Source organism: Coptis chinensis, chromosome 7, assembly GCF_015680905.1.
Source record: "Coptis chinensis isolate HL-2020 chromosome 7, ASM1568090v1, whole genome shotgun sequence".
In the NCBI taxonomy this organism is placed as follows: Eukaryota; Viridiplantae; Streptophyta; class Magnoliopsida; order Ranunculales; family Ranunculaceae; genus Coptis; species Coptis chinensis.
Genome location: NC_141462.1, coordinates 19297895 through 19306405, shown reverse-complemented (window position 1 = coordinate 19306405; position 8511 = coordinate 19297895). Strand labels below are relative to the sequence as shown.

Genomic DNA, 8511 nt, shown 5'->3' with positions numbered 1-8511 from the left:
TACATAACATCTTATAGATGGTTATTTGACAAATATAACCCTAGTTTACATCACATTTAACATGAATAGATTAATTTGAAACAAAAATATAGTTTGATTTTCGATTTCAAATCAATTTTGATAATTAGAATATCGATTTTAGGAAACTACTTTAATTGGCAGTGGTGGTAGTGGAAGTGATGATATTGGTCTTAATAACACGGTGGTGGTAGTGGTAGTAGTAGTAGTAGAAGTGGTGGATATCTTAATAGCACGGTGGTGGTGGTGGTGATAGTCTTAATATTACGGTAGTAGTAGGGCAGTGATGATAGTGGTAGTGGGGTGATGATATTGGTCTTAATAGCACGGTAGTAGTGATGGTGGTGGTGGTGGTGATAGTCTTAATAGTACGGTGATAGTGGTGGTAGAGGTGATGATAGTGGTGGTGGTGGTGGTGGTAGTGGTGGGGTGGTGGTAGTGGTTTTAATAGTTTGGTGGTGGTGGTGATGATGGTGGTGGTAGTGGTGGTGGTGATGATGGTAATGATAGTGGCGGCAGTGGTGGTGGTAGCCGGTGGTGGCTAGGGCAATGGAGTTATTTGGAGAAGAAGATAATGAAAAGGAAAGAAGAGATAAATGAGGTTAGGGGTATATGGACGGAAGTGTTTGAGTCATTTTTCAAATTATAAGACGTATAGAATTGAAATAGATCCAATTCTCTATATATATATTATAGCTCTCCCCTCATCAATTGAGGGAGAGTTTTGAGAGTGTCCGTGGGCAAAACTAATTACGATAAAATAGGGAGAGCTAAAAATTCATCTACCTTTTTTTTGTGGGGAATCTAACCCCAACAAAACCCCAAACTCTCACAAAGTCAAAAAAAAAAAAAAAAAAATTATGATAAATCGGAGGAAAAAAAAACTCTCTCACGAACTAATCTCTCTCCCACTTGAATAAGTCCTCGAATTGATGATCTCTCTCCTCTCTTTCTCACTACATCCTTTCTCTCTCATTTGATCTCAGGCGTGAGACGATTTTAACTCGATCTATTCCCTTGATTTTTTGTTTGACAGATTTGAGGTTAGTTCTTTCTTCCCCTTTTCATTATCCTCAGAAATCTTCAAAGGTCTTCTCTAATAATCTGGCATTAGATGAAGACGAGCCCCCATCTATAGAAGCTAAAACTCCAACCCCAAAAAAGACATGTGTTCATGGCTCAGGATCCTGAAAAGACCCACCATGTCCGACAAAGTCGTGCTCCTTGCAATGGTTGGGATGGGGATTCTTAGAAACAACGACAACAAAAACTACAGTAAGACTACTAGAGTATCAGCAACATTATTCATCCAGTCCACAAACATTCTGTGTAAAATGCTGCGAGTCGGCCGTCTTCATGAGAATAAGGTGCATGCATTAGTGTGATCATAGAAAGAAATAATTTAATACCTTTTACATGTCAAGTTGATACCCTTTTGTACAATTCATTGATTTGAGTCCGCTTCAGCATTTTTGAACTTATTTCATATTGTTATGATTTCCGAACAATTTCTTATTTAAATGATTATCATTATAGGAGAGGAAGCAGAGGTCGTGGTTTTATTTGAGCGATTAATCCTATAAGCTCCAGCAGCTTGATGGGCATATGCCTTCCTATGTATCTTTGCCAACGTGAATGAACTAAGATATTGATGGTGAAATACTTTAAAGGTGTGCTTTTTATATATTTATATTTATTTTGTTCTTTCCTTTGGGTTTCTTGATTTCTTCTATAGTTTCCTGTAGGTCTTTCTATTGTTAATCCACTAAGAGTGTTTCAACATATCTTCGATTGTTTTCATGTTTCGTCAGCTACTAACACCTTACACAATTCTACGAAAGAGAGGACATTGTACTATTGATAGAGCTATATATGTCCCTTTGACATAAGCATCTTAGTGGACTCGCTGTTGGTAATAATTAGTTTTAATAGTGTGGTGGTTTTGGGGATGCCACGACATCTCTGTTGGGGTTGCTTTCAATACAAGTTTGTCTGGGTAAATGAGATTAGGGGTTGTTTTTCGATACAAGTCGGGCTGGGTTCGAGTAATTTGGCATAGAGATGCCACTATAATTGGTCTTATTATTTAAGCATGTTCATACTCATTTGCATATAGTTGTGAGGTGTAACATAGAGTCTTTCCCTTCTATTTAGCTCCAAAGGGGTCTAGCTCTCCGTAAAGGTTCATTCTTCAAACATTCACAATGTCCGAAGTTTCACCATTCAAACATAGTGTAGTTGGAAGATCTTGTAGTTTATTTATCAATACTTGAGAAATTAATTGGTTTTGAAAAGTTCTTGAATAATCTTTGGTAGTTTGATTTATTTAATGTAATATGGGTTACTCTTTAAATCTATCATGAATTTCCACAATGTACAAAGCTTCATGGTTCCATATACGATGGTGATAATGTTACAAAATCACCGACAAAAGAAGGAAATATGATGTAAGTCAAAAAAGTTTCTAGGAAATTTAGATTGTATTGCCAGTTAGGCTTATTTATTTGGAGTTGCTAAAGGGCCTTTGGCATGTGTAGTTTGTTTTGTCTTCTTATGTGGCTGTGCTCGGAGTTAGTTGTTTATTATTTAAGTTCTCAAGTTCATGTAATTAGTTTGTTTAGCGTGTTTGTTTAGTTCTTATGCTTATGTCCCTTTGACATAAGCATCTTAGTGGACTCGCTGTTGGTAATAATTAGTTTTAATAGTGTGGTGGTTTTGGGGATGCCACGACATCTCTGTTGGGGTTGCTTTCAATACAAGTTTGTCTGGGTAAATGAGATTAGGGGTTGTTTTTCGATACAAAATTTGGTTCGAGTAATTTGGCATAGAGATGCCACTATAATTGGTCTTATTATTTAAGCATGTTCATACTCATTTGCATATAGTTGTGAGGTGTAACATAGAGTCTTTTCCCTTCTATTTAGCTCCAAAGGGGTCTAGCTCTCCGTAAAGGTTCATTCTTCAAACATTCACAATGTCTGAGTTTCACCATTCAAACATAGTGTAGTTGGTACTGTAGTTTATTTATCAATACTTGAGAAATTAATTGGTTTTGAAAAGTTCTTGAATAATCTTTGGTAGTTTGATTTATTTAATGTAATATGGGTTACTCTTTAAATCTATCATGAATTTCCACAATGTACAAAGCTTCATGGTTCCATATACGATGGTGATAATGTTACAAAATCACCGACAAAAGAAGGAAATATGATGTAAGTCAAAAAAGTTTCTAGGAAATTTAGATTGTATTGCCAGTTAGGCTTATTTATTTGGAGTTGCTAAAGGGCCTTTGGCATGTGTAGTTTGTTTTGTCTTCTTATGTGGCTGTGCTTTCGAGTTAGTTGTTTATTATTTAAGTTCTCAAGTTCATGTAATTAGTTTGTTTAGCGTGTTTAGTATGGTTATTGACTTTGGTAGTATGAAAATATTCATACATGGCTTTGTGCAGTTTTTAAATGCGTGTTTAGTACTTGAATTATCGACCATTGAATTTTTGACGACCTATATGATAACTCAGTCACTATAAATGTTTCATATTATTGGCTTCTCATATGCTACTTGGTTTGTACTTATTGAATTCTTTATGATTCATTTCAGTGACAAGTGATTAAGCATCATCATACAACTCTAAAAGATGAAGAGGGGCAGCCCAAATCACTAACATGTCATCAATGGGGCTCAAACGATCTTTGCGGTCCTCAAGGTATACTTTTTGTCCCATTTTCTTTTTTGATTCATTAGAAATTTGGTAATTTTCTTATTTGTTTTTCTTTACTAAAATTGTTTTTCTTAATGAAATTATTTGAATTGGTTTTTATGCCCAATAGATGCTGTGTTTTCATCTTTCTTCTCCAATGAAACCAACGGATATCCAAGATGGAGGTTTGATTGATTGCTTGCTTAAGTGGAAGAACAAATGGATAACGGTAAGTTCTTCTAATTTATTCCACGTTACCTTTGATTGCTTTACCATGCTTATTTCTTGCAATGCCGTTATTGAATTTTTAAATACATCTCTTAAACTTAATTTTTGATCACGTCTTTTAATTGGTCGGACAATTAATGTGGTTGGATAAGTGCTTTTGGATGGTAAAACAGATTTTTCCCTTACAATGGTTGTAAGCTTAGTTTGTTTCATGTTCTATAGAAAGTCGGGCTTAATTTCTCGGAACTAAATCTATATCATTGCCATTACGGCCTAGAAAACCATTTAGAAAATTAAATTGCTTGAATTGCAATTAAACTAAGAAGAAAGTAAATAAATAAAATTGCTTTTGGTCAGATGCCTATTCATATAAATTAAAATAATATGTATTTAATGAATGTTGAATTGGCTAAAACGTTCTAGGGCCTAAGGGTTCACACGCACCTTATATCAACACATCATTCACATGTGCGAGCTTTGTAACCTTGCACGTATTAGATTCGGTTAAAGATTATACGAACGCACAAAAATAAAATGTTGGTTGCTTGAATATTACTTTAGAAACACGTCAAAGAATTACGAATGGTAAACAAAGTGTATTCGTGCAGAAGCTGGACTGCTGGAGGGTCCTCTAGCACTTAATGCAATAACTGAGCCTTTCACGAAGAAATTATGTAATAAATACGGTCCGAACTTCTCGGAGCATGAGTATTAGCTATAATGACCAGTTTGATCTTTTGCAGTAGCTCTCCCCTCATCAATTGAGGGAGAGTTTTGAGAGTGTCCACGTGGGCAAAGCTAATTACGATAAATCAGGAGAAAAAAACTGTCGCACGAAATTAAAACGAAAACCCCGTAACCTCTCTAAAACCCCAAAACCTCTTACTTTGCTCACTCATTCACTTTTGAAATCAAGAATATTTCTTAACTTTCAAATTATGAAAAACCCAAACATAGATTTAGACAAAATACATATCCAGCTTGAAGCTTCAATCAACATTCTCGCTTCCGCTCACAAACATAATTTTTGGGTAGCCCGGATAAGAAAGTTGCTGAAATTGCACAATAGGGGGATGAACAAATTGAGTAAGTCTCTCTTCTGTCTCTTTCCGCGAACCCTACCCTCTTCAATTCAAGACCAACTCCAATTACCCCCCTATTTTTATTCAAAGTAAAAAAAAACGAAAGGGTTTGGGCGTTTTAGATTTCCTCCCCATCCTTTGCTAATTGGAGCGATCCGAGTCCATAACGGATTGTTGAACCATGTGAAACTATGATTGTGAGCTATACAAATTTAGATTTTCATGGAAAAACTTAAATTTGTTCTTGAGAGATGGTTGAATCCTCTACATAAGACAAAGGGAAGGAAATCTTAACATAGCAAGTGATTTATTCTACATTTGTGTGCAATAGGAGCATAATTCTTAACTAAAAATGTCGTGTCTCCGGAGTGTCCCTGCCGTGTCTCAGTCGTACCCGTGCAACATAGGAGCATATGCTCAGTGGATTTTGGTTATAGGAGTTTTAAGGTATTGGGCTCTTTCTTATTGTCAAAAGTTTATTGCAAATTCTAAGGTATTGCTTATCATAGAGCTCGAGATAGCTTTACACCTCCGAGCTGATTCAACTTCATTTGATTGATATTTTTCAATAGCGAAGCTTCAGATTTGGAAATACATATTCGTTAGAGCTTAGAAATAATCTCGAATAGATATTAATTAGAACAACGAAGAAGTGGACAAATGAAGTAAAAGGCGATCTTTGTTGTCCGAAAAATCGGATGCAAGATTAACAAAGTTACTCACCACCATGAGGTGTAGAACTTGAATATATTTGGGAAGTACTTGAAAGAACTTGAGCCATGAAACTGTGCATCCCTCATATCCTATCATAAATCATTTCAAGGTAAAAGAATAATGGAAGAATATGCATAACATTCATACTTTTCGAATTGAAAATAAAAAAATAATCTAAAATAGTTATGCTCCACAGGAAAAGAAGCCTAAGCGTGCCTCGGTCCGCTATCTCTCGGAAGTCGTAGAAAATTTCTCGAAATGGATCTTTCTATACGTTCTCTTGCCTCCATAGCAGCCTACTCTGCAGAAGACAGCCCGAGCCTCTGGAGTTGCTCTCTCTATGCGGAAATCGCGCCTGCCTCGAAGTGCGGATTATGTAGAAGCCTTCTACATTAATGAGTTCTCTCGAGCCCTGCACATGCTTTCTCTAATCCTTCACGAGCCTCTGCCATTGCTCTTTGACGAGCTTCAGCAGTAGCTCTCAATATACGCCCTCTCGCGAGCTTCGCGAGTTGCCCTTTCAACAGCCATTCTATCTTTTTCTCTTTCCCTCTGTATATCCTCTTCTAATTTTCTTCTCCGTTGGTCCTAAACTTAACAAAAATATAAATTTTAATGGACACTACTGCGCGGCAAGTCTTTGTGTATGGGCTGCTTAAGCTATTTTAACACCACAAACCACAAATACACGTTCGGTCTTTGGTCTATATCTGAGGCATTAATCGTCCAAGAATTGAATGGCAAAGGGCGATTTTATTGAAACTTTCAAAGAAGATTATTAAAAAAGAAGCAAACTTCCTCATCCGTGTGAAAGTACTCTCAATTCCACCAAAGGGAACTCCTTCCAAATGAAAAACTATGAGTCGACCTTTTGAGACATACATCACCAACTTTGAGAAGTATCTCCATACACCATACAAGTGTACTTGCAAGTTGCAACTAAACTATCAAGATTTTTAACTCTTCTTCATCAATGTCCAACTGTGGGACCATTATGTTTTAGTTAGGTTAATTAATTCATGAAGCCCTAAACATTAAACTAGACTTTATTTTTCTGAGCTGCGACCTTGCAGGAGGCGGTTTAATATATTCACTCGGATTCTCTTCATTTTTTTTTCAGGAAATCAACTTTGTCTCTTCCTGAATTGAGTTTAGTAATATGAAACTTGGGATATAGACAAAGAGAGATCCCTTCAAGTTGAGGCAAACAACTCTCGTGTTGGGATATTTTAGTTGCAACACTAGCAAGTTGCAACACTAGCTCTTGAATTAGATATCGGTAGTTATGAAGCTTATGAGCAATACTTGATAAGGTCACAAGGATAATGTTATCATATTGTCGATTATAGTCCAAAACCCGAATACTATATACTACATTTTTTATAACATATTACTATATTAGGCTTCATTTTTGGCATTGGTAAAACAGGTTTAGTACTTTTGTTCTTATGCGATTTTGAACTTACAAAGTTACATGTAATGCATGCACTATCTCCTTTAAAACCAAACACAACCGAGTTTGTGGTGCGGAACTCATTCTTGAAACCCAGAAAAGTCAATCTTTATCAAAATCACTATCTTTGAGTGAAACTTAAAGATTTGAGTAATAATGGGCTGCGGGCATATGGTTTCCATTTAGCGTGTCTGTTGGCTCCCCTATCAATTTGTTTAACCCTGCCTATTAGAATGGTTCTGATTTTTGTGAGGCCGTGATTTTTTGTGAGACCATGCTTTTGTCTCCACACACTAAAAAATGTGGAATTCCCATATGGTAGGCTTTTATAGTCGTGTATTCGGACTCAAATGTTGTTTTTGCATTATCAACTATTATCTCCAATTGAAGTGATACTAAAAAGAATTCTATTACACTTGAAAGAGCGTTATATTAAGAAAAAACTTCTTAGCCATGAATTTTAACTCTTTCGCATTAAATAAAGTTTACTCATGATTTTGTGACCAGGTAATTAAGACTTTTGTTAGTTGACTATCTTTGAAAAACCAAAGCTTCATGGGGACGACTGCGCATTATGTTGTATGTGTTATAATACCTCACTTTGGTTTTCTCGTGTTGGACCTTAGCGTATCCATGTTGGACACAAACATCGTATCAATGTCGATGTAAGTTAAAAAAAAAAATGTGACTTTCCCATAACAAAGTAGGAATAAATGGATGTATGTTGACACATATATATTTTCACGAGTTAAGAGTTATTATATATCCCCCTCATGTTTAAACGATCTCTTTCTTTCTTCAGGCACTTTATGTGATGAATCAAATAAGTTCAGGGCTTGCGAGTTCGATTGAGTTTCATGAACCACTGATTGCTCACTAAGTATGTCGTGAAGCTCAGTAAACCTTTGATATATGGTGCTACCATGTTTTTATCCGTGTAATGATTATTTGTATGAGTTTTGCTTTATGTATTGTGAGCGTTTGGAATCTAATAGGCGTTTTGTTTGCTTTCGCCATCGAGGAGAGAACAAGAATTCTTCGACACTTTTAAGAAAAGTCCGGATGTAAAACAGCAGTTTTCCTTTCAAAGGTACTTAATTATATATGTCATGTTTAATACCTTTTTAGGTGAATTTAGACTTCTTGGCTCCATCTACTGTTCGGCTCAATTGAAATATAATATAAGTAAATATAATAAACAATAAGGCCCTTTGAAATTTAATTGTATGAAATTTACTTACTATGGTAGTTTGATTTTATTAAGCGAATGGTATTACTTGATTATTGATTGATTTTTTTTTTGTTTAAGTAGTAGTTCG

At 35.7% G+C, this 8511-nt stretch overlaps 2 long non-coding RNA genes across 3 annotated transcripts; both read left to right on the top strand.

Moving 5' to 3' along the window:
• Positions 1-1020: 1020 nt before the first annotated feature.
• Positions 1021-1671, top strand: LOC147486456 (uncharacterized). The gene is made up of 3 exons (XR_015203231.1): positions 1021-1061; positions 1133-1385; positions 1555-1671. It is a non-coding gene; the product is annotated as an uncharacterized LOC147486456 (long non-coding RNA).
• A 1942-nt stretch (positions 1672-3613) lies between these two features.
• LOC147486455 (uncharacterized) lies at positions 3614-8038 on the top strand. 2 transcript variants are annotated; one of them, XR_015200813.1, is made up of 3 exons: positions 3614-3721; positions 3846-3944; positions 7995-8038. It is a non-coding gene; the product is annotated as an uncharacterized LOC147486455 (long non-coding RNA). The 2 variants fall into 2 exon arrangements; XR_015200814.1 differs by lacking the exon at positions 7995-8038 and adding an exon at positions 5357-5467.
• The last annotated feature ends 473 nt before the right edge of the window (positions 8039-8511 follow it).